Below are 27,814 nucleotides of genomic sequence, written 5' to 3' on the forward strand. Positions count from 1 at the left end.
TTAGAAAGTAAACTGTTTATGAATTTTAAGGGGTGCCTCGTTGGCTCAGTTGGTTAAGCCTCTGACTCTCGATTTTGGCTCGGGTCATGATCTCACAGTTTGTGAGATGGAGGGAGCCCTGTGTTGGGCTTTGCGCTGACAGCCCAGAGCCTTCTTGGGATTCTCTCTCTCCTATCTCTGCCCCTCCCCAGCTCATTCTCATTCCCTCTCTCTCTCTCTGTCTCTCAAAATAAATGAACTTAAAAAACAGAATTTTAAGTCAGTTTGGTCACCCAGGGAATAAAGTGTAAGAGAGCTAAAACTGTTCTTTTATCAAAAACCAATCAAGTTTGGCTTTTCCGTGCCTAGCACAGCCCTGGCTTGTGAGCCCAGAAGCAGCTGAAATGTGTAGCAGCTCTAAAGCACCAGATGCTGGATCAAGTGAACAGCGTGTTTGCTCCTCGCTTATCTGCCAGTCCTCCAAACTGAGAGAACGTCTGTCCCTCATCATTCTCCCAAGGAACAGAGTCGAGTGTGCCTTGTCAGGAGCTGAGGTAAAGAAGACCTGAGTGCCGTGGTTCCTCAAGATTGATGGCAAGGTCTGAAATGATGCTACCTACCCTGCAGGCTTAATGGATGCCATCAACATTGACAAGACTGGAGAAAATTTCCATCTGACCTAGGACACCAAGTTTTACTTTGTTGTTCATCATTTTACACCCAAGAAAGCTAAGCACAAGATGTGTAAGGTGAGGAAAATCTTCGTGGGCACACACGGAATCCCTCAACTGGTGACTGATTCACTATTCGGATTGATTTTGAGATTGGCCGGATTGCCAATTTCATCACGTTTGACACTGGTAATCTGTGTGTATGGTGAGTGGAGGGGCTAACTGAGGAAGAATTGGTGTGGTCATCAACAGAGAGAGACATTCTGGTTCTTTGGATATGTTAATGTCAAAGATATGATGGCACCAGCTTTGCAACCCAGCCCTCCAACATTTTCACTTTTGGTGAATGCAACAAATTATGGATTTCTCTTCCCCAAGGAAAAGATATCCATCTCACCATTGTTGAAGAGAGAGACAAGAGTGAGTGAAATGATTGGGAAGGTCTTTGTATTTAATTAAAGATAATACAGCATGATTTTCTGACGTATGCCCAGTTACTACAACATCTGGTTGTTGTTCAAAGTGACTTTTTTATCAGCCCCAGTGACCCAGTAGCCAATGAGAAGTGCATATAGTTAATGACTTATTGTCCATCACTTGCTGTCTGTCTCTCATCTAACTAATGAATTAAACTCTTTCTGGAGGCAAAATTCATTCCAAACTTCATTGAGCTTTCAGACTCTTAAAGTTCACAAGGCAATCTTGTTCAATCTTGTTCATAATATAAATATTCTGAGCTAAGGAAGACAGGAAAGGCACATACATTCTCAGCAGGTCTTGGGGGCCAAATCTAAGCAGATTTTTTTGTTAGCGTAAAACCTCTGGGCCTTGTATCCTAATTTTTAAATTAATACAGATTTTTGCATTCATCTCTCGAAAATATCCATGTTTGTTCTTTGTTGTCATTGTTCCTACCATTTCTACACGACTTTGGAAAATGTTTCTGCTCTAGGACAAGTGTATTGCTTATCCTATGGCATTGAGAAGTCCTAGCATATTACCATATTCTCCTGAGGGCACTTAATGACGTGTCTGTAAACCAAGACCCTATGCTGCCACTGATGATAACCTTTACGTTTTCACCTTTTGGGATATTATTACCATTATCTCTTTGCCGTCATCAGTTGTACCGCTGTCATATTTGAGCTATATTTTCATCACATATACGTACTTCATTCTGATATATAGATCAGAGATCACCAGAGCTCACCTACATGTTGAAATCAAATGAAATGCTTGAGTTTGTTCATTTATTCAAGAATTAGAGTCTCTGTTCAGAAAGGCTGTAATTGGAATTGGAGAACCTGTCCTGGAGTTGACATCGCTTGACATAAGCACTGATCCATAATTTAACAATGCTACAGGCTCTCTCTCATATTTCCATAGTGTCTCAACAGAGCTAGCTGGTGACAACATGTGCTACTTTTGCTTTGCACATGCCGTCGTTCCTGTCACTGGTGTAGAGGATCATTCCAATCCATGATAGTTATCTGCTGCCCTTGAGAAAAGACATGGGGTTGGGACCCCAGCACCTAGATGTCAAAATCTAGTCAAGACACGAAGGCATCTCAAAAGACAAAGGACAAAACTCCTCTTCTCCGGAGATGTGAGCTGATATCGGGAAGGCACCAAAAAATGTCATGGAGAAAAGAATCTGATTTCTTTGTATGGAAGCTGCTAATGCTGCTTCCCTCTCCCTCCTCTACCTCATCCTTCTCCTCCACCTCATCCTTCTCCTCCCTCTTCTCCCATTTCCTGTCCTTCTCCTTTTCTTTTTCTTTCTCCTCCTTCCTCTTGTAAGTAATTATCAAAGGCAGTTCTAGAGCCTACCTCCCACGAGGCCCAACGTGGCAAAATAAAAACCAACTTTGTTACGGACAGACCGAACTCCATAACAACTTAAACTAACCCAGGACCCTAAAGATCAACAGTGACTAAAAAAAAGTGGAGTTGGAAACTGCTAATATGTATTTTGTTACATAAGGGTGATTTTTTTCATTTCTATGTTTCCAGTCCCTAACTCGTTGATGGGTATTCCATACCCAAGATGTTCAAACTGAGTTTGCACTGGGCTTTTCCCACAATCACTGCCTTCTCCTCAAGTTTTCTTTTGTTCTCTTCATCAAAGATAATGTCATGTCTTCCATCTTGCAGCTGCCTAGACACTTCTGTCCCTTCATTCTCCTGCTACAGCTAAACCGTTCTATATCCTCAACTCCTTTTCCCTCAATTTCTATCCAGTTGCGTTCTTTATCCACTCCCCATGTACACCCTTCCTTCTTTAATAATCTTTTGGGGCCACCAATGAACATTTCCAGACAAAAGTATTGAAATGGCTTGCAAGGTGGTTTTCTCGGACTTAGAGTCCATACCCTCCAAACAGTGTTCCATTCTGCTCCTAAAACAGAACTTCTGAAGTAAATATGATCATGATATTTTCCAGTACAATTATCTCAATTCCTCATCTCTTACGAAATGAAGTGCATGCTTTTTATGAGGCAATGATCAGTTTTCTGTTCATCTCTGAAGCCTCATTTGGAGATTTCAGTGTCCTGACCCCAAACCACACTCAGTGACTTTTTGTTCCAAGAATATAGACATATTAAGATTAAAATACCCACAAGAAGTGTAACATGGAGCTATAGTTCTGAGCTCTTATTTGCACAACTATGCATCATGCAAATTAAGCATCCGATACTATAACCACTGATCATCTTTCACACTTTCTTGCCTGACTACTGGCTGTTATTTAGGTGTGCCTCTGGAATGTTCTTCTTTGGCCACTGGGCAGATACCTACTTACCCTTCAACATCCATCAGGTGCCACCTTTGAACTCATGAGGGATATGATCTTTTTTCCTTCCAGCATAACACACATCTATTTCTATTATAGTCTCCTCCCACATGCTTGCACTGTGACAGTCTATGCATCAGTCACCTATACAACATAGTGAGGCAGCAGAAGACTGAAATCTTACCTTATTTACCTGTATTTACAGATAAAAATCAGTTTCTGAAAAATAAAATAAATAATGAATGAATAAATAAAAGGATTTAGTGAAAGGGAGATAGATGCAATATAAATGGAAGATGTTGTGCGAATGGATGAATCTGTAGAGATTACAACTATTTATGCAGTGTAATATCTTTGTGAAGAAACTTTCTACCAAATATCTTAAATACATATATATCTTGACATTTGACAAGAGATAAACAACTTTAATAATACTGGTGTTTTGAAGACTCTGAAAAATCAAATTTCTGTATTTTCATCATAAAAAAATGAGGTATATTTGTGGGAGGCAGGTTTTTTCCTTGGGTCATGCCATCCATCCAAGCTTTTAAAATATAGTTAATAAAATCATAGTAATACTCTTTCATTGTCTTAATTTTCTTTAATCTTAATCTTTATTTCACGTTTCTCGAACATTTTCAAGGGGTTTCTAAGTTAGCATAAAACCCAAAGTTCTTACCAGTTATACACAGTTTGGCTGCTCATTATTCTGACTCCAGTCCCTTCCAACCTAGTCCTGCTCATAGTTCAGTCATATAAACTCCTTGCTCTTTGCTGAACATGCCAATCCCTGTCTAATCTCAGGGTCTTGCTGTCCTCTCTGCCCAGAACACTCTCTCTCCAGATCGTCTCCTGAGTAATGCCCTCGTATATTTCAGGTCCTGGCACCCCATTAGAATCTTTCCCTTATCACATTGGATAGAAACACTGCTTCCCATTCCTCATCATTCACGAACCCTTGCCCTGCTGTCACCACCTGACACATCACGGGCAGGTTGAATTGCTTATTTTATGTACCCTCCCCCCACCCAACGAGAAAGGAAGCCCCACAGAATCGGAAACTGCTTTATTCTGGTGAATTTTTATCCCTTAAAATAGTACTGGCAGATGAAGCGTTTGATAATATTTGTTGAATTAGTGAAGAAATACTTTGATAAAGTTTAAGCCATATGAAAATATTTTACAACTTCTTAAACTTCTCATTTAAAAATTATTATATACAAAAGTGGCAAAGGTAGTACAGAGAGATGACAGATGCTCTTGCGCCCATTCTGTCCCTATCAAACACTGCATCTTAATTGAATATAGAACAAGATGAAAAACGAGGGTATTGACATTGATATAATAGGTGTGCATAGTTCTGAATCATTTTATCAAATGTGTGTATTCATCCGATCATTGTAATCAATGCATGAGGTTATCCCATCATCACAAAGACCTTCCTTGTGCTACCCCTTAGTAGTTACACACATCCCCCCATGTCTCTTTATTCCTAACCCCTGACAACCACTAATCTGCTTGGCATCTCCATATTTTTAAAAATAATTTTGAGACTATTATGGATATAAAATCAGAGATCATGTGACCTTTGAGATTGGTCTTTTTCATTCAGCATAATGTCCATGAGATCCATCCAATTGTTGTATCAATGGTTCATTTTTTTTTTTATTGCTGAGTAATAGTCCATGATATGGATGCACCACAGTTAAACCATTCACCTATTGAGGGACATTTTGGCTGTTTCAGGTTTGGGCGATTACCAAGAAAAAGTTATTTTTGTAAAAGAGAGTACAGGTTTTTGTGTGGACATAAGCTTTTGGTTTTTTTGGATAAATATCCAGGCGTGCAATTGCTGGGTTTATTGTAATTGTACTTTCATTTTTAAAAAAATACCAAACTATCTTCTAGAGTGACTATGCCATTTTACATTCTCACCGGCAATGAACGAATATAGATCCAGTTTTTCTGTATTGTTATCAGCATTTGCCTGGTGAAAAATTGTGTGTTGTCACCAGAGTATATTCTCTTTTAGTAAGTGTGTAGTAATATTTCTTTTCCCTAGTGATTAGTGATGTTAAACATATTTTCATACAATTATTTGTTATTGTGTTAATTACCTATTTTCTAATTGGATTCCTTTTGCTATTGTTTTCTACCTAACAGTTGAATTTGGGGAGTTCTTTACATATTTTAGATCTGAGTCCTTTACCAGCTATGTGGTTGACAAAGACTTTCTTCCCAGCTTGTCTTTTAATTGACATAACAGGGTCATTCACAGTTATGATAACATCTAATTAATGGGTATATATTTTTTTCTTTTATGGATTGTGCTTTTGGTGACAGTTCTAAGAACGTTTTATCAAGCCCTGAGGCCTGAAAATTTCCTTTTATGTTATCTTCTTAAAGTTTTATAGTTTCATATTTTCCATTTAAATCTATTATACATTCTAAGTTAATTTTCTATGAGATGTGAAGTTGGGCTTTTGAAGGTGTGAGGTCCATTTTCTTCTTTCTTTTTTATAAACATTTGTAAAATTAGTTTATTTATTTATTTTGAGAGAGAGAGAGAGAGAGAGAGAGAGAGAGAGAGAGAGAGAGAATGAGCTGGGGAGGAGGAGAGAGAGAGGGGGAAAGAGAGTCCGAAGCAGGCTCTGTCCTGACAGCAGCAAGATCATGACCTGAACCCAAGTTGGATGATTGACTGAGCCACCCAGGTGCCCCTTGTTTGTTTGTTTATAGAAGCTCAGTTTCTCCAGCACCACTTGTTGGAAAGGCTATATACGTCCTCTGATGAACTGCCTTTGCTCCATCATGAAACATTTAATGGGCATGATTTTATGAATCTATTCCTGGATTCGTCCTTCTGTTCTATTGATCTATATGTCCTTCCCTCCACAAACACCACATAGTCATGATAATTATAGCTATATATTATATCTTGAATTCGAATAGAATATTTCCTCCCACTTTATTCTTCTTTTAACAGAATTATTTTAGCTCTTGTAGTTACTTTGCCTTTCCATACAGTTTTAGAATAACCTCATTTATATTTCCAAAAACTCTTGTGGAGATTTGATAAGATTGCATCAAGCATGCATATCAATTTGGGGAGAATTGGCTCTGATCAGTCTTCTAAGCCAAGGAAATGAAATGTCTCTCATTTATTTGGATTTTATTTGATTTTTCCATCAGTATTTTGTTGTTTGTAGCGGAAAAAATTTCTACATGTTTTTGTTAGGTTTACACCTAAGTGTTTCAGTTTTAGAGCTATTGTAAAGTGTATTGGGTTTTTAATTTGTGTTTCTATATACTTGTTGCTATAATATAGAAATGTAGTTGATTTTTCTGTTTACATTGTTTCTTGTGAACTTTCTGTTTCTGGACTTAGTCCTGGAATTTTTTTATAGATCCCTTAGGGTTTTCTACATAGACTATCATATTATTTGCATAGAGAGAGAGAACTTTATTTTTTTTTTAATTTTTTAATGTTTATTTATTTTTGAGAGAGAGAGAGAGTGCGAGCAGGTGAGGGGCAGAGAGAGAGAGAGAGAGACCCAGAATCTGAAGCAGGTTCCAGGCTCCGAGCAGTCAGCACAAAGCCCGATATGGGGCTCAAACCCATGAACTGTGAGATCATGACCTGAACTGAAGTCCGACACCTAATTGACTGAGCCACCGAGGCATCCCGAGAGAGAACCTTATTTATTTATTTATTTATTTATTTATTTATTTCCAACTTGCCTGTTTTGCATGCTGTGCTGTTGTCATTTTGGTCTTTTAGTTTGCTGGCTAGAACTTCTGGTATAATAGTGATGGCACTGGTGAGAGCAGATATACTTCCCCTGTTCCTGATTTTATGGGGAGAGCGTTCAGTAATTAGATATTAAGTATGGTATAATCTGTGGGTATTTTTGGAGGTGTTTTATCAAGTTGAGTTATTACACTATTCAGTATAATACTGGAAGCCCTGGGTTAAAAGTCTGTACTGAATTGAAAGGAAAATAAACAGTTTGAAAGGAAGAAATAAAATTGCTTTTACTCAGCACGGGAAAAAATGGATATGTAAAAAACTCTAAAGAATATACATAAATATTCCTTGAATTAAGAAGTGATTAAGATAAAGGACATTATATAAAAGTGCATCGCTTACCTGTATACAGGTATTGAACAAATGAAATTTGAATTCAAAAACAAATACCATTTAGAGTAATACCATATATGAAATACTTAGGTATAAATATATCAAAATTTGCGTATAATATGTTTGCATAACACTACAAAACACTGATGAAAGCAATCATAGATAATGTCTATAAATGGAGAAATATTCCATGTTCATGGATCAGTAGACTCAATATTGTTAAAATGTTAATTCTTCCCACCGTGATCCATAAAATAAATGGAGTCTCAAGCAAAACCCTTGCAAGTTATTTTGTGGATATAAACAAACTGATTCTGAAATGTATATGGGAAGGTAAAGAACCTGAAATAAGAAACACAATGTTGGAGAAAAGAAAGAACAAAGTTAGAGAACTTACAGTGCTCAATTTCAAGACATACTATAAAACTACAGTAATCAAGACAGAGGAATGGTATTGAAACAGTACACACTTAAATCAGTGAAACCCAACAAATAGACCCAAACAATTATATTCAAATGATTTTTGACAAAGGCAGCAAAGGCAATTCACTGGAGAGAGAATAGTTATTTTCAAATGGTGGTAGAACTACTGATGGTTCACATGCCATAAAAGAAGGAGAAGGAGGAGGAAGAGGAGGAGGAGGAGGAGGAGAAGAGGAAGAGAAGAAGAAGAAGAAGAAGAAGAAGAAGAAGAAGAAGAAGAAGAAAGAGGAGGAGGAGGAAGAGGGGGAAGAGGAGGAGAAAAGAAGTCAGACACAGCTTTTGCACATTATACAAAAATTACTGAAAACAGAACACAGATGTAAATGTACAAATAACTTTTTAGAAAACAAAATAGGACATAATCTAGATGATCATGGTAATGAGTTGTTAGATACAACTAAAAAAATCACCATTCATTAAATAAGGAACAGGTAATTTAGACTTTATTAGATTTAAAAATTCACATACATGCAAGATGCTGTTATGAGAATAAGGTAAGTCACAACACAGGAGAAAATATTAGCAAAATATGTTCTTGGAACAATAACTGAAATATATAAAGACCTCTTAAACCCAACAATAGGAAAACACACAATCCATTTTAAGAAATGGGCAAAATATCTGAACAGACACTTCTCTCAAGGCGATATACAGATGCCAAGCATGTGAAAAATGCTCAATATTATTTGTCGTTAGGGAAATTCACATTAAAAGAACAAAGATACACCATAATATACCTATTGGGATGGCTTAAATCCCAAACTTGACAATAATTGCTGGCAAAGATATAGAACAGCAAGAACTCTCATTTCTGGTAAAATGCCAAGTGCCACAGCCACTTTGGAAGACAGTGTGACACTTTCTTACATGATGAAGCATAGTTCCGATCCTAGGTATCTACCTAATTTACACTCATACAAAATACTACACACAAATGTTTATAGCAATTTTATTCAAAACAGTTTTCGGTAAGTGAATGGATAAACAAACTTGGATACATCCATGTGATAGAACACATTTTAGCAAGAAAAAGAAATGAGATACCAAGCCATACGCAAACATGGTTGAATCATAAAAGCATATTGCTAATCTCAATAAATCAGAAAGAAAGGATGAACAATATATACGGTATATAATATAGTATGTAATACATACCATGTACTGTACAATTCTATTTATGTGACATTCTGAGGAAGATAAAATTATAGAAACCATAAACATGTCAGTTGTTGCCACGGCTTTGGGAAGGAGAAAGAGTTGAACGGGTGAAATAGGGGATTTTCTCAGGTAGTGAAACTATTCTGTGTGATAACATACCACCAGGCGCATGAAACTAGGCATTTGTCAAAACCCACAGAACTTTACAGAAAAAAAAATAATGAACCTTAATATGTGCATATTTAAAATACCGCTTGGCAGATTGGGAGATTCCAGGATGGGAGTCACTGTGACAAAAATATGGGACTATGTTACAAATGCATCAAATAACTTCTCTCAAGAGATTAGAGGGAAAGATACTAAGTAATTTTGGAAATGAATAGAGACTATAACACAAAGACTAAAGAAAATACATATAAGCACTGTACTTGATTTGGTAAAGTTGTTTCCGATGGGGGTATCAGTTAACATTTTTGAAACCACTATACGTATATTCTAGAAGTGAACAATTAATTAAATGGAAGTTGAACGGTGGGAGTTAATTTTCTCATGCTGGTGTGGAAGCTACAGCTAAGCAAGGAAAGAAAGCTAGAATGAACCATGTAATAATGAGTTAGAGTGGAGATTCCAGCATAAATATGTTTAGCTTAATATAAATACATACATATGCAGATATAGATTTGCAAAGTACATGAAATAGTATAAATGCATATATTTTCTTGCTCTTTTCAGCTAAAAGGGCCTTGAAACAACTCTATCCCAGTAGCAATGAGTTTACCTGGTGCCCATGTCTTTGTCTCTACTGCCATTCTCAACAAAAGGAACCTAAGAATTTTGAGAAATGGCTGATTCGAGGGCTAAGTCAGAGAATCTACAAGAGGAGCCTGGATTATGTTGCAGGGCCAAAAAGTGAGGTGCTTAAAAGTACTTGAATGGGGGTATGTCAAAGGGACGTAGGAGGTAATGGAAAGCTGGAACAATTTTAGCAAGGAAATGAACAAATTAGTGTTGGATTATAGCCAATGTAAAAATAAATAGCCATGAGTCTAGGCCAATTACTTATATGGGAAAAATAAATAAAGGGGAGAAAATAAACCTCCAATGGAGGAGAATTTTAAATAATTTATGTAGATACTCACCCTGAAGGAGACTCCTGCACTCACTCCCTAATCCTTAAGTGTAGACTGCACATAGTGACTTTTCCCTAAAGAGTACAGTGTAGAAAGGGACATAAGAGTAACTTTACTGCAGAGAGATCTGACAAACTGTACCTCAGTCAGGAGATCAAGGTTTACTCAACAAGGATAAGTCAAGTTGATAGTACACACTTTTGATATGACATGATGGGCATGGCACTTTACCTTTGCGGTCTTATCCCCCAAAACACAGCAGCCTGATCATGAGAACAACAACAGACAAATCTCATTGGCAGGACTTTCTATAAAATATCCTACCAGTGTTTTTCAAAACTGCCAACGTTATCAAAAATAAGAAAAAGCCTAGCATTGTATAATGACAGACAGTAACTGTGGGGAGCAGGGCATAATGTGTAGAGAAGTTGAATCACTATGTTGCGCACCCGAAACTAATGTAACATTGTGTATCAAATATAAGTTGAAAAAAATAAAAATTAATGTAAGTTAAATTAAAAAAAAAAACAAGGGGCGTCCGACTTCAGCCGGGTCACGATCTCGCGGTCCGTGAGTTCGAGCCCCGCGTCAGGCTCTGGGCTGATGGCTCAGAGCCTGGAGCCTGTTTCCGATTCTGTGTCTCCCTCTGTCTCTGCCCCTCCCCCGTTCATGCTCTGTCTCTCTCTGTCCCAAAAATAAATAAACGTTGAAAAAAAAAATTAAAAAAAAAAAAACAAACAAGGTAAGTCCTGGAAACTGACACAGTGAAGGAAATCATGAAGAAACATGATCATGATGAGTAAATGTATTGTGGTACCCTGGATGACGCTACATAACAGAAGAAGACACAAATACTAGGTAAATCTGAATAAAGCATAGATTTTCGTGAGTAGCAATGCATCAGTATTTGTAACTTATGGCCAATGTCTACCACTAATGTAATGTATTAAGTATGGGAAAACTGGGTGTGAAGTATATAGGAACTCTGTACTATCTTTGCAAGCTTCATGTAAATCTAAAACTATTATTTAAAAAATGTTATTAAAAAAACCAGCATTCTCTTCCAAAAATCATAAATATAGGAGGCTAAAAAAGTACTTATGTATCTTACAGGCAGCTGATATATTATTTAAGACACAATGATTAAGAATCTCACCTTTTCTTTAAAAGTTTATTTATTTAGTTACTTTGAGAGAGTGAGGGAGAGAGAGAGAGAGACGGAGAGAAAGAATCCTAAGCAGGCTCTGTGCTGACAATGCAGAGCCCAAGGTCAGGCTCGATCTCACAACTGGGAGATCATGACCTGAGCAAAAATCAAGAGTTGGATGCTCAACCAAATGAGCCACCCAGACACCCCAAGAATCTCACCTTTTATCTTTGTATTATATATTCATATATTTTCCACTAACACTTAACTAGAACTCACTCTTCTTTCAACCAACTCACTGGCTTAAGCAAACTTGTACTGTTACCTTCAACTTGTAGTAATAACTAATGGAAACATAAACTGAAATGCTTGAGCCAAAAATTTCTAGGAGGAAAGGAAAGAGGAAAAAAAACACTGTAAATGTTAGGATACCAGACTGTAATCAATTTCCTTAATGGTAATTGATTCCTGAGGTAGTAATATTTCCCAGGTGGTAAAACTTGGAAATAAAACATACAACAGTTAAATTTTACTGCTTAATGATAAAAATATTAGTCTAAAGGATTTTTAAAATATGGATGCTATCAACCATGTTAGATTAATACAATGAAAGCTGTCTTCAAGTCTGTTCTCAGTACCCATGCTGTGAGTGCCGAACTTGTAAAGTGATTATTAATCAGAACAACCCTCATTTGGTATTTTAGAAAAGGACTATTTTATGCTGGCAGCTTGAAGATGCATTCACTGCAACAAAGTGCAGTGTGCATCCTAGTGTGATCCAATTTCTAAGCTTTAATGATATATTCATATCAGAAGCTCTACGACAAGTCTCTAAATGTGGTAACTGCCCTCTGGTCAGTCTGGTTGTGTTAGTGTTCTTAATGCCGTGAAGGCCGAGGTCAAGAAAACATCCCTCTGTGTTTGAAACCAGTAAAAATAAATAGCAAATGGTTGGGATTCACCATCCGCAGGAAGAGTTCTCCTTAAGCAGGGATGTGTATTATCTGTTGCTAAGGAGAGTGGGGACAACCAGCTCTGATTTTCATGATGATAGCATGTCACGCACAGTAGAATGCAACGAGAGGAAGGTACAACCTAGTCCACTCACCTGTCACAGTGCAGTGTGGAGTTAGAAGGTGTGAACTTTTTTGGACCATGTGGTATTGATGATATTTGTCAATTTTTGGCAAAAATAAAAGGAATATTTAGGTAGTGTAACCGAAAGTATTCAAACTTCAAGAGTGGTGGGGGGACCAAAGAGTAAGAACATTCTAACTAATTTTCTTAGGAAAACAGATATTCTGGTTTTTGCTGACTCTAGCAGGTATTTCTGTAGCAATAGTCCTGAATGAGAGAAGACTGTGAATTAGGATGCCACACAACCTATTGGAACTATTCTTCTAGAAAATTCCATCTCTGGCGCTCAGTGGTAATATTTGGATCTATAACTTGGCCTCCTCAGGAAACATGCCCTTTAAAAATGACAGGAGAAGTTACCACCTCTAGTTTTCAAACCAGATGTGACTGCCATGTTAAAATGTTAATTTGGGATCCAGGATTATTAACAAGTTTCTTGAGACTTTGTTCACATGAGTCGATGCATCTAAAACTAATCAATTGTCTATGTATTGAGCTGCCCTGTTTTCAAGGAACTGTGTCGGGCATGAAGAATAAAAAAAAAAAATGTAGACTCATAAAATTCAAAGGGCTCGTAAGCCAGAGAAGGAGATAAATATGTACGCAATCAGGTTTAATCCAAGTTCAAGCATTATGGGAGCCTAGAAGAGAAGGTGATTAATTCAAAATGTTGGAACTGGAGACCATTTCCCAGAAGAAATGAGAGCTGGGCTACACTTGAAACACACAGAGATTTACCACACAGAGAGTTGCTAATGTAATTGGTAAACTAGAGAATGGACATAGCAGGATCATATAATCAGAAAGTACATGACGTGTTTAGGGGAGGAAATATTTTTGGTGTGAGGATGTCCCGGGACCTATGACTAGAGGATAGGAAGCTGATTTTTATTTTTGTATTTTTTTATATATATATTTTATTTTTGGAAGGTTATTTATTAGCATGAGAGAGAGAGCGCACAAGAGAGAGCCTGTGTGAGCAGGGGAGAGGCAGAGAGAGAGGGAGAGAGAAAATCCCAAGCAGATACCGCACTGTTAATGCAGAGCCCAAAGCGGGGCTCAATCTCATGAACCGTGAGAACATGACCTGAGCTGAAATCAAGAGCTAAGTCGGATGCCCGACCGGCTGAGCCACCCTGGGGCCCCGGCAGCTGATTTTTAGATAAAGGAAGAAGTGGTGTAAATACCTTGCTTACTATTTCTGTAAACCTACTGATCTACCACTCTTTTTCCTCCAAATAAAAGCCATGAGTAACATTCTCTCATCAATTTATCTGTCTCTCATTATTGACGGTGATCTTCATTGCGGGAAAGAAAAGCGTACTGGCATTATAACCTGTCACCGAAAGGTTCTTAGTGCATTCCATTACGGTTCAATGAACGATGTCCACCGGGAGCACTCCTAGATCCAAACAAGGTGGGGTTTATTAATTGCGCTGCAGAAGTGCGGAGCACTTCAGAGAGGAAACTTGGGGGTGACTATGATGGGGGTTAAGGGTGGACATTTACGGGACGTGGACTTGTGTCTGGTGAGTTTAAGGAGGAAGTAGGGTAGCCGGAGTCAGCCCTGCACTGGGCGCTCTAAGTAGCAGGGGCCAGTTTGTGACTTGGTACCTTAATAAGCGTATCCCTGAGCTGGGAGGCTTGAAGCGGGGTCAGAGTTGTGATGGAAAAGAAGCCGTAGCCATTCCTGTTGATCAGTGGAGGGGAAGGTTTAGTCATGCCTGTGGCACTGGCATGGCCTCATCAGTGTTCTGGATCGAGTGTTGTTGGTGCTCTGATGGGAATGGTGCAGTCTGGTCGTCAGGAGGCCCATCCTTATTCTCGCTGATTGTCTGCACGGCTGGTTTTCATGGTGTCCCCGGCCACTCATGTTCTTCATTCTTGGTTGAATATCTGCCGAGGACACGTCCAAGTTGTCGTGTCCCGCTGCCGTTATTGTTCACCGGTGTTGTTTTTGAGCAACAGAGTGATATATCTAGATCATTAAAAATAGCTGTGTTTACCTTGCGAAAGACGCTGGAAAGCTGACGCTCTGAAGGCATGGAAAGGAGTTAGGAGGCTATTTCAAAAATGTAGGTAAAATGACGGTAATCTTGGCCTAGACATTGAGATCAGAGAAATAAAAGTCGGGAGACACTTCCACGGTGGGATCCGTGACTCAGCAGCCAATTGACGCAGGTCATCCAGGGGTGGGTCCGAAAGGATTTTGCAGTAAGCGTATCGAATGCACATATATAATTAAGTACCTAATTTCGAAATACTCATGGCGTTACATGCTTTTGTTTATGCATTGTGACTATCACAGTGGTTGGGAGACGAGTAAAATAATCTTTGCCTTCGTGCGATTCACTGTCAGGAGCGGTGCACAGATATCTGCAAATACACGATGAATATAAGTGATGCGGCGAAGGATTATGAGACCCTACAGACTTTGTGGAATTGGGAATTACCCCAGGGAGGTCACCTGGAATCTGGGACTTGAAATACAAAGGAGGGAGGACAGAAGCTGCCACAATATTGTGAAGTCTAAAGCAAACAGCTGATGCTACCAACACTCCCATATGAATATACAAACATAAAGAACGGCTCATAAGTAACTAGGCACACTAGTATAGACTGGAAGGGTGTAGCGGGGTTTTGCAAAAAATGGGTTAGGGTGTGAGTCCATGCTGAGGACATGTACTTGGAAACGCGTGGGAGCCGTGTGCACCATGAATGCAGTGAGCCAAAGCGACTCCTCGTATACATTAATTTTATGATATCGGTAATTAAATATAAATTGGCCATGGGAAAAACCTACAATAGCCAACTTATTTATAGTTTATGTTCTGCAGAATCACGCCTCTCGTCTCCCGGGCATAGTAAACCCTGTTTTGTTTATAAAGGCCTCCACTGACACGTTTTCTACCATGTCCTCTAAAATCTGGTTCCAAGGGCGCCTGGGTGGCTCAATCAGTTAAGCCTCTGACTTCGGCTCAGGCCATGATCTCCTGGTTTGGTCTGTGAGTTCGAGCCCCACTTTGGGCTCTCTGCTGTCAGCACAGAGCCTGCTTCGGATCCTCTCTCTCTCTCTCTCTCTCTCTCTGCCCCTCCCCCGGCCCTCAAAAATTCAACATTTACAAATCAAATCAAATCAAATCTGGTTCCAGCGTTAACAACTTTCATTGCCAGGATCTTTTGTTTTTTTTTTTTTTTTTTCCTTTTCCTCACGGCATGGTAGCACTTTCTTCTCGGGCTTGCTGGTTCCTGCATCGTGGTGACCGCGTGATCTTGGTTGTCTGAAGCCCCAGTCGCCATCGCAATTTCAGGATCACCCAAGGCAGACAGCTTCATTTTCCTTGAACAAGCCAGGAAAGTACACTCCGTGAACATGTCCCCTGCCCCCGCGATGCCGGGCCCCTTCCATTTTGGTTGGCCTGTCAGATTCCTAGACAAACAGACAGACGAGAGATAAACTCTCTCTGCCTCGACGTGCTACGTGTCAAGCTGAAGACAAAAATCCACACCCCCCCCCTCACCCCGTGGTATTTTAAAATCCCAAGCGAAGGCTGCAAGTGACAAAGACCAGGTAGTACCCACCGCTCCAGAGCCTGACCGACAATGGCCTGTTAATGATCAAATCCAGATGTGGTGCTGGGCTGGAAGAAATGTCACCGGCCCCTGGCCTTGGCTTAGCAAGGCCGCAATGTTCCCAATATGTCAACAGACACAGTCCGAGCAGACTTCTGTAGCTTCCCTCTGCGGGGAAGGTTCTCTGGAGGCTGTGTGGAGCCTGTTTCGGTGACTGGTTTCGTGGCATCTTAACAGCTCTGTGTCCTTGCCCCTTTCATTCCCCATATCCACCTTAAGCACCTCGGCTGCCCTGTTGAGTCCCGAAAAGACACTTCTGTCTTCCAGAGGTAACCTGATTCCACACCCTCCACCCCCATTCGCTTCACCCGCCTCCTCCACATTTAGGGAGCTTCCTGTATTTCAGATGGCCGGTGTTGCAAAGAGAAACTTCTTTTCTCGTTTTTGTCTCGTTTTCTAGTTAATTATCTTAATTCTTGAAAATACCTAGTAAGGTGTCTTGCCTGTGGAAGTCCTCAGTAAAAATGTATCTCCTTTCTGTCATCTTAAACACATACACCCACACTCAGAGAGAGAGAGAGAGAGAGAGAGAGAGAGGAAGGAGGAGGAGGAAGAGGAGAGGAAGAAAAGAATGATCTTACAAGTTAAGTATGTTTTGGGAACAAAACTGCAAAAGCAGAAGTAAATCACCATATCCTCGAGAAACAGGTGTAGAACAAATTTAGACAAGCAGTGATGGCACTGATACAAAGAGAACTATCTAGATTAATTTGTACTGCTGTTGCCCTCCATCAAGAGAGTTCATCAGGAATTAAGTACTCAGACTCAACATACACCACCTCCATCGCCCCGGTCAGATCCGGGGAATCTTCCTTCGCTCCCTTGGTCTAGCCACACTCTGGGTCTTCCTCCCAGCTCCTCAAACTTTCCAGACAGATGCTTGGCTCAGGAATTTACATTGCTTTCTTCTCCCTAACTGAACCCCTGTCCCCATGTGGTAAAACCAATATAATCTCTCACCTGCTTCAGGTCCTTGTTTAAATGCTCTCTTCCCAGCTAGGCTTTTCCTGAACCTGCTAAATTACAGGGCACGTTCCAACCATTATCACTTTTGGAAATCCTCATCATGGGAAATAGTTTCCCATAATTCTTATTGCAATCTGACATACTGCTTATCTATATGCTTATACCACCTTCTCAACTCCAACTAAAATGTCATTCAGTAGATGATCCCTGAAATAATGATGAGGGGCGACCGGGTGTCTCAGTCTATTGAGGGTCTGACTCTTTATTTCTGCTCGGGTCATGATCTCACGGTCAAGGCCCATGTTGGGCTCTGAGTTGGCAGGATGGAGCCTGCTTGTGATTCTCTCCCCCTCCCCTTCTCTCTGCTCCTGTCCCGCTTGCACTCTCTCTCTCTCTCTCAAAATAAATAAATACGCTTAAAAATATTAAAAAATAAAAAAAATACTGATGAAATAAATGAATGGATGGTTGTTCACATATAAAAGAATACTAAATAGTTGAAGAGTAAAATCATGAGAAGTTATAAGCTTAGAATCATGAGAAGTTATAAGCTTAGAAGATGTTTATCAGTTTAACTCAGGAAATCACCCAATTGTCCATTCTCTCCCCCAAGGGGATTATTCCCTCTACCAAAATGGATAGACTCACTGAGAAGCTGATATAATTATCCTTCATTTCCCTTCTTTTTTTTTAAGTTTAGTTATTTACTGTGTATGTGTGTGTGTGTGTGTGTGTGTGTGTGTGTGCCTATGTGTCTGTGTGTGTGTGTGTGTGTGTGTGTGTGAGAGAGAGAGAGAGAGAGAGAGAGAATTCCAAGCCCACTCCACACTGCCAGCACAGAGCCCGAACTCAAGTTCAAGCCCCACATCAGGCACAGAGATTACTTTAAAAAAAAAAAAGAAATATTATTGAATAAATGAATCAAGAAAAATAGAATACCAAAGCAATTTGAACCAAATGAAAAGCTCCGTAGACATAAATAGGCAAAAACTCTTTGGGCGTAAGTAAGTAGCCCTAGATATTTAGCAGAAGGTATATCAGCAAAAGTAACATATCTCAGCAATAAAACTGATGCAGACTATATAACGGTGAATAGTGAATAGGTAAAGATTTAAAATTATTTACAATTAACAAAATTGCTTAAAGAAAAATCCGCTGCTTGGAGCTTACAAACCAAGATAAATAGTAGCTAGACTGAAAGAGACAGAAATAGAAACAGAGATAGAGAGAAATTGACTTCCTGGAGAATGGATTACTGACCATTTTCTCAGGCACATCTTATTCACAGATTCACCAGTTCATATGTGAAAATAATTTAAAATCATGACACACACTCCTCAATTCCCTCTCCTTGAGTGTGGACCTGTAACTTGCCTGTAACCAATATAACATAGCAAAAGTGAAGAGATTTTGCAGATTTAATTAAGGTCTTTAGCTAGTTAACTTTTAGTTTATCCAAAGCGAGATTCCCTTAGGTAGTCCTGATCTGATCAGGTAATTCTTTCCAAGAGGATTTTGAGGGGCACCTGGGTGGCTCAGCCAGTGAAGTATCCACTCTTGATTTCGGCTCAGGTCATGATCTTATAGTCATGAGATAAAGCCTCATGTCGGACTCCGTGCTGAGCATTGGCCCTGCTTGGGATTCTCTCTCTCTCTCTCTCTCTCTCTCTCTCTCTCTCTCCCCTGCTCACAAATTCTCTCTCTCTCTGAAAATAAATTTAAAAAAAACATTTATAAATAAATAAATAAATAAATAAATAAGAGAGGATTTGGGGTTGGGCATGGAAGAAGTCAGAGATTCTCCTGCTAGTTCTACCGACACAAACTACCACGTGAACCACCTCTGGGAAGACATATGTGTCAAAAATGGTCAAGCATCAGACATTTTATAGGGTTCACCTTATATACACAATGCATTGTAAATAATATGGTTGGTGCTCTGTATTAGTTATTTGTTGCTGCATAACTGATTACCATGAAGTGGCTTAGGCACCCATTTTCGATCTCTGCGTTTGCATAGGTCGGAAGTCAAGGAACAGCCTACATGGGTTCTGTGCTCAGAGTCCTACAGGCTGACATCCAGATATTAAGGGACCTGCGTTCTTTACCTGGTGCTCAGGGCTGTCTTCTGTCTCCCCTGAATCTATATATGATTACCATCCCAGAGATTTCTACCACTTTACTTTCTTCATTACATGTTAGCTTAAAGAACCAGATGCATGAATTGAGAGGACTTTATCTGATTATAATAGGTGATATATTATTTAGCCTACATAGGCAAAGTAAATAGCATCCGTTAGTGAAAGATGCCTTAAGAAATGTTCCATTAGAAATTAGTTATTTGTTATTTATCGACATTGGGTGTTTAAAAAAGACTTTGAGAAAGCTAATTGGATCATTTCTGAAAGTATCTGAATTTCTCTTGGTAAAAAGAACTAGCTAAATATATTTAGTATTATCTGGAAGACATTCTGACACATAATTGTGTCTCAATAATTTAATTTTTCTCTAGATAAAAATTCAAATTTACCGTATTTTTACAGATAGCCGAAAAACTAAATTGAAGGCTACCTACCTAATGTCATGCTTCATTGGTCTTCTATACAGAGGCAATGTGTTTTAATATAAACTCATATGCCATGAACATAGCTAACCTGGAGTATATGAGGACAAAGGAATCTGTGAGAAAAGGATGTCTTAGTGCCTGCTTACACATCGGAGAGAAAAATACCAATGATTATAATGTTTCAAGTTGATTTACTTTTTGAATATTCTTTGGCGTTATGTATGAACTACCTAAACAGAAACCGATTGGCTAGTAAGGGCAGATGTACCTCACCTACGGAAGTAATTTACTTTTGATTTCTTTTTAGGTGAGTATTCAGAAAGATATTCAAAGGCAAAACAAATTTAACTGTAAAAATTAAAAAGGCATGGTAAAATACTATGGAAATACATATAGGGATCATTTTGTATGGAAGCATGGAATTTTCTCTTATTCCAGAAAGACATGTAAAAATAAGAATTATCATATTCTTTTATTTTATTTCATATCATTTTCCTCCCTCCCTCCCTCCTTCCCTCCTTCTTCCCTTCCTCCATTCCCCCCTTCCCCTCTTCCTCCCTTTCTCCCTTCCTTCCTTCCTTCCTTCCTTCCTTCCTTCCTTCCTTCCTGGTTCCAAGTACTTATTGAGCTTCTACTCTGCTGGTGCATTGGGGAAATAGTGAACAAAACAGACATAATCCCTGCACTTATGTAGTGTTTATTCTATGGGGGAAAGACAATTGAAAACAATAAATATACAATATAAAGTTGTAAATAAATAATATGAACTTAAGCAGTTGAGGGCTTGGGGATGGTGGGGGTTGCTTTTTTAGATACCAAAAACATGACCCATTGGCACATCTGGGGGAGCAAAGTGAAGGGCACTTCCGTTTTGTTTTGTTTTGTTTTGTTTTGTTTTGTTTTTGTTTTCTATTATACTGAACTAGGAGAGGTAAGGTCCGTCTCTGGGCTACACCAAGGCTGTTGTCTTCTCTAATCCCAGCTTTTCAGGTTTTCCTTTGCACCTTCTCATGAGGGTAAGAAGTCTCCAATCTGTAGAGGACCGAAAGGAGAGCAGTGCCATCTGTCAACGTAGTACTAACGGTCCCTCGGGGACTGGATGTTCGGGAGCAGAGCAAACCGTTAGGAGTGTTTTCGTGGAATAAAGGCAGAGGGGGAGGATGCAGGTGCCCCATGAGAGCCGCAGGAGTGCCCGGTGACAGGGAGAGGAGGGGAGGACATTTGGAGAGGTCATGGGAAGGCTCAGGAAAGAAAGGTGAAAGACCCCAAAAGCCAGCTTTTCATACTTGGCACTGGGGCCCACCAGTGACGATAGTCTTTCCAACATCTGAAAATTATCACGGGTGGCTGGACCCACTAACACGAAGCCTTAGCATGGCGCATCTGTGAATTCACGGGCACGATATGTTTCTCACTTCTAGGTGCACACGCGGGCACACACTGTTAGCATGGAAAACAGCACTAAGTTTTACCTACAGGAAATATGGTTTCATTTCTTGCCCCACAGCTTATGCACTCTGTGATCTAGGACAAGTCACATCAGCCTCTCATTTCGATTTTATATTACCAGAATTTAAAGGTTCTTGGCTATGCACTTTTTCGTGAGAAAAGACCAACGCTCTTGGTGATTGAACATTTTCTCTAATTTCTGTCGTGGCTCCTTTATTTTTGCCTGTCTTTCTGTGCCTGTTAGGTCTTATTTATTTCACCATTGTTTTTATTTGGGGGCCACTTTGGAGTAGCCATATTTCTTACAAAGAGAATTAGGGGATCTTGCTTTATGTTTGAATTTGTGTGTCCTAAACTTATAATACGAAGTTCAAGCCAAATTGCTACAATATTTTAAGATCACTGATATGCTGGGGTGCCTGGGTGGCTCAGTCGGTTAAGCGACCCACTTTGGCTCAGGTCATGATCTTGTGGTTTGTGAATTCGAGCCCCGTATCCCGCTCTGTGCTGACAGCTCAGAGCCTGGAGCCTGCTTTGGATTCTGTGTCTCCCTCCTTCTCTGCTCCTCCCCAGCTTGCTCTCTCTCTCTCTCTCTCTCTCAAAAAATACATAAACATTAAAAAAATGAAAAACAAATAAATAAAAATAAAATCACTGATATGCTTATTCACATGTTTTCATCTCAATTTTTCTTTTGTTCTCTTGTGATTTACCTATTTTCCTGACCTCTATGTCTGTTTCTGGATCACTCAGTTTCTAAATTTGCTTCATTATTCTGATGCTCCAATGTAATCTATCTTTTTATCCTTTTTTAAAAAAAATTTATTTTTTATTTTTTTCAGAGAAAGAGAGCAAGCGGTGGCGGGGGGGTGGTGGGGCAGAGCAGGAGGGAGACAGAGAATCCGAAGCAGGCTCTGTGCTGCCAGCACAGAGCCCAATGTGGGGTTCCAACTCAGAGGTCACAACCTGAGTTAAAATCAAGAGTCGAATGCCCAACCAACTGAGCTACCCAGGTGCCCCCATCTTTTTATCTTTATGTAGTGAAAGTCATATAATTTTTTATATGAAATACATTATTTTCCAGTTGCATTCTTGTGGAAGCTTTACTTCATACTAAACACACACACACGCGCACACACACAGAATATGTTTAAATGTTGTTTTAGTCCTAGAAAATCAAAGTATAATATTAGAAATTTTGAGCTTTTGAAACCAATTTGACAATAAATTTCATATATTAAAAAAAAAGAAATTTTGAACTTTCATCTTTAAAGATGAGTGAGGTATATTATGTATTTGGTTACTTTTAGGATGTCAGGTGTGATAATCTTGGATTTAAATATGAAAATGAATATGATGATATAAATTCCCATCAAAATGTTGCAGCTTCCTCTATAGCTCCTTATGCACTCTGTCCTTTATAACGCACACATATTATTCTCTATTTATTACAATTTTTTATTGTGCTGGGAATTCTTAGATGAAATGTCCATCTTTTTACCCTTAAAATCGGCCTTACTTTTCGTGCAGTTCTTTACAAATGTGTTTTATTCTTTATATGCTCCTCAGACCTGTATTTTTAATTTATATGACCTTTTGATAATTGCTAAATGGCAGTACAAGACAAGCATTAACGAGATGACGAATTAGGTATAGACTAGTGTGGATGTGTTCTTTGCCTCTTAAGAGCTCAAAGGCATGAAGACAATTTTCTGAGGCTAAAAAAAAATGGGCCCATTTAAAACTGGGGTTGTGTTCATCATTGGTGTCACAGTTGGAAATGAAGTGTGACAGGCGGCTGTTAACTCTGGCAACTTGTCATGTACCAGCTGTTTTGTCACAACTCAAAGGGCCCACAGGCAAATTCTATGCTGAAACAATTAAATGATAAAGAAATAGAATCACATAAAAATAACACAAAATACCAAAAGACACTCAAGTTTCAGCAATCAATAAACAAGGTGAGTCCCCACGGGGAAGCATCCATCAAAGGAGAAATGGAGATTTATTTACCCTTAGTACCTTCAAAGAACAAAAATCAAACTCTGTGATTCTTCATGATGGCCTCTAGATTCTATTTCGACGAAATTCTCAAGCTAATAGATCTAGTGTTCTTTTAAAATTCCAATCAGAATGCCATAGTGCAACAGGATTATTGCAAGGATGTTCCTTAAAATGAAATTTCTCCAAAGAAATACCTAAATTATAGCCACAAAGTGTAATCTCTATTCTTTAAGGGCTTTATTGTTAACACATCAAAACTCTGGGCAGAACTTCAAGACATCACAGTTTCCATGGAATTCATTAATATGAGTCGTATCACCTCAGAGAATATGGTGACTATTTCCCGATTCTTCCCTTTAATTTAATTAATTAATTTAATTTAATTTAATTGATTAATTCTGAGAGAGGGGAGGGGGAGGGGCAGAGAGAGCAGCGCAGAGCCTGAGGTGGGGCTCAATCCCACAAGCCATGAGATCATGACTTGAGCTGAAATCAAGAGTCGGACGCTTAACTGACTGAGCCATCCAGGTGCGCCATCCCTAAATCTTCTCTTATAACTTGAGTTTTGAAACCAATGGCCTCAGCACCATTGGGTGGGGTGTTCACCACCCTCGGGCTCTTAATTCACTTGTTGGGGCACTACCACTTTGTTAGCACTGGTGGCGTTAATACAACTCTGCTTTGACTATTGGGGTGGTAGCCTTGAACACAGTAAGCCAGGCTGGGTTCCTTCCTTTAGCAATCCTAGAACGCAGAACAGGAGGAGTGTGGGACACACAGAGAAAGAAGAAGCATGAGACCAAGATGAGGATACAGGACACCATTTAATGCTCAAGTCCTGGAGTAAGATAAATCCGGGTTTGAATACTGACTCCACTACCAGCTGTATGGCTATAGACACATCATTTGAACACTCTAAGCTGCAGAAGTGTTTGTCGTTAAACAGAGGAGACCCTACCTTCTCTCGATATAACTGAGGTTTAAATCACATGATCTTTAGAGGATTGCGAGCAGAATTTGTAATACCTTAATAAACATTTCTTATTGTTTTGGTTGTTCCTGCTTGTGTTCTATTGATCACCATCGTAACTATTATTATTTTTAATTTTATGGCTTTAAACTCCACAAAATCTGCTTCAACTTTTATTTCATCCAGGAAATAGTTTCTCATCTTTTTTCCTGTATCATGTGAGATCTATTCTACCCTAAAGCCCTTCCATATGTACCTATGCTTGCCTTACCTGAGACAGCACCAACTCACGAGTGTATAGATGAGATTTCCAGGTGCCTGGTGGCTCAGCCGGTTAAGCCTCGGACTCTGGATTTCAGCTCAGGTCACGATCTGATGGTTCTTGAGATTAAGCCCCACATTGGGTTCTACCTGTCAGCACAGAGCCTGCTTGAGATTCTCTCCTTCCCTTCTCTGCCCCTCCCCTGCTCACACTCCCTCTTTCTCAAAATAAATACATAAACTTAAAAAAAATCAGACTTCATCTATTTACGTGTCCCTATCATATATAGCATGGTACTTTATATGTATTAAGAGCTCAGTTTTGCTTGTGGAATTGGATTGGTACCAGATTTCTGCATAATCTGTTATAGAACTTTAGTGTTCCCTCATGTAGTTGCAAAACCACTACTTGAAATTTGAATCTTTCATTACAACTTTATAATATTGTTTATGGACCCATAAATGTGTCATTATGACTTAGATTTTTTTTGACTCAAGATGACCAAGCTTCTGCCTTGTGGAATCTCAGAATCCCTAAATCTAGCTTTTCTCCTAGAAAACTGAGAACTTTCCTCTGCAAGTTGCGAATTAGGTTATTATGAAGTTGAAAATACGTTCTTGATAAAATATGCTTGGAGAGACATCACAGGGCAATTTTTTAGACATTCTATGAGCAAAAATAACTGCTTTTATTGGGCCAACCTCTGATAACACAGGAATCTATTTGATACTCTGAATGACGGAGGCGCTAGGAACCTTTGTTTCTTTGTTCATGATCCCATTTTCAAGGATTTGGAGGGTCTTGACATGACTTCACAAAGAATCAAGCAACTCTCAAGGTTCAATCATGACCTGTGGGACCCATCTGGATTGATTTTGATTTCCAATTTGGAATGAAAATTGGTAAGTTAATTCTTTATTTTTACCACATGTTCTGAAGTTTTCCAGAATTAGGCCAAACAGTTGAAAAAGAAAATGAATTTGATGGAAAATGAAAGACTCAAGTAGATGACCCCTTGGATACTTAAAGCAAAATCAATGTTGAGAATATCAGAAAGAGTTCTGAGCATTTGTTGATTGAAACCAAGAAGTGGGAAACTAGAGAATAATCCAAGCACAACAGAAATTGTTGACAGAGGACAGAGAGCCACATGGTTCCTACTAGGGGAAGAGGCAAACTCTGAAGCATCTGGATCCTGGGACCTTTTAAAATCATGCTTCAAAGACAGTTAAAACTATACCGGCAAACTTATTTTGTGAGTCCTAAAGGGCATCTGTAGAGTGTCTATGTCATAGGATAAAGCTGCAATGACATGAAAAGAGAGCAGTTTTTTTTTCTTTTTTTTTTAAGTGTATTTTGAGAGAGAGAGGGAGAGGGAGAAGGAGCTCGTGTGCATGTGTGAATGGGACAGAAGCAGAGAGCGGAGAGAGAATCCCAACTAGGCTCTGCACCGTCAGCACAGAGCCAGATGCTTGAACCCACAAACCACGAGATCATGACATGAGCTGACACCAAGAGTCTGATGCTTAAGTGACAGCCACCTAGCTGCCCCAGAAAGAGAGCTGTTCTTATTAAAACACTAAGAGAAGTGCCAAGTGTGTAATCTCAATTAGATACGAACATTATTGTTCTTGTGCTAGGGTCTTAACCATGGCACCCAGTAGCTTAGATTATGGAATCAGAGAATGCAAATCTGGATACCATCTAATCCAACTACCTCCTTCTTTTAAGAATTTTTTAATGTTTTTGTTATTTATTTTTGAGACAGAGAGAGACAGAGCATGAACGGGGGAGGGTCAGAGAGAGAGCGAAACACAGAATCCGAAGCAGGCTCCAGGCTCTGAGCTGTCAGCACAGAGCCTGACGTGGGGTTCGAACTCCCGGACCACGAGATCATGACCCGAGCGGAAGTCGGACACTTAACCGACTGAGGCACCCAGGCGCCCCTCCTTTATTTTTTTAAATTATTTTTTTAAACAGAGGAGGAATCATAAATTCAGACGGAGTAAGTTGCTCAAAATATTTATTACGTATTTCAAGTCGCAAGTATTGAGAACCCCAAAACAATTTAATTGTAACTATTAAAATTATCTCTACATTTGAAAACCCAGAGGAGGGCTGTCTTCATGAGCAGCTTTGTTCAGGAGCTCAATCGTTGTCACAGGGGACTTGACCGCCTTGCCTATCTCAGATCAGTCAACTCCTCCTCTCCAGGGTTGAGGCTCCAAGCATGAAGGGGCTCTAAGTATGAACAAGGTGATAACAGGTCTGCCTCACGCCTTTGAAGTCTGAGTCTAGCAGGAAATAAATTTTCCTTCCACGTGGCCATCCACCTGTGGCCCCCACAGAAGCATGGTACTTTGCTTTAATTAGACCAACTATAGAATTAGTCCCTACTGTGACTTAATCATTGTGGCCAGGAAGATATGAAGCAATGATTGGCTTAAATCTGACATGGGGTGGGCATTTCATCCTTAAAGATGGACGTGGGACTCAGATGCCACGGACTGAAAGTAGAAGAGGAGGGTCCCCCACGACAAAAGAAATGAGACATTTCCAAGAGAAAGCAGATACAAGCTGAGGGAGGAAGCAACTGTTAAATCAAGATTTAATTCAGAGGAACGGTCAGGACGGTCACTAAAATATTGCATCTCTTAGCGTCTTTATATAAAAAACATATAGTCCATGTATGTGGTAGGTTGTAATTATTATTCATTTGCATTTGGTGCTCCTTCTTGTGGGAAGACTGTACTCCAATGAAACCTGGATTCTCCTGTGAGCAGATACAACATGCAACATTTCTGAGTGGAAGCTTCCAGAGCCAGCACATGGTTAACAAATTTGGTCTTCCTTCTGCCATTACAACCTGTGGTGCTTTGGCTGGAAGTCTTCTCCATGAGCCTGGTCCCAGCAGTGAAGATGAATTGGTGCAGATTCATTGGCAACATATAAAGTACATAGAACGTGAGAAAGAAATGGGTTTTCCTTGTAATATAGTAGCACTTAGGACATCAGAACATAACTTAGCCTGACTGATACAACATCCGAAAAACAATCACCAAATTCGCTTCCTGTTTGGCATTTGTAGACCAAGAAGAATCTTCTATTCTACTGCTTTTTTCTAATTGTATTGCCCCCCAGAAGAGCTAGGGAAATTATTTTAATTTGTCATAATTTATTTGGGTTTGGTGAAATTCACCATTTTAAGTTTTCTCTGTGTCTAATCTGAAATATCACACATGACTGTATGACCTTGGGCCCATTTTTTTATCCATTAGACATTATATTCTTTAGCTCTGAAATACTGTGTTCAATCACTAGATG

General features: G+C 39.4%; 1 pseudogene; it reads left to right on the plus strand.

The window, feature by feature from the left end:
• The first annotated feature begins 375 nt into the window (after window positions 1–375).
• Window positions 376–14,671, plus strand: LOC115519917 (annotated as a pseudogene).
• The last annotated feature ends 13,143 nt before the right edge of the window (window positions 14,672–27,814 follow it).

This window comes from Lynx canadensis, chromosome C1 (assembly GCF_007474595.2).
Source record: "Lynx canadensis isolate LIC74 chromosome C1, mLynCan4.pri.v2, whole genome shotgun sequence".
Classification (NCBI taxonomy): Eukaryota; Metazoa; Chordata; class Mammalia; order Carnivora; family Felidae; genus Lynx; species Lynx canadensis.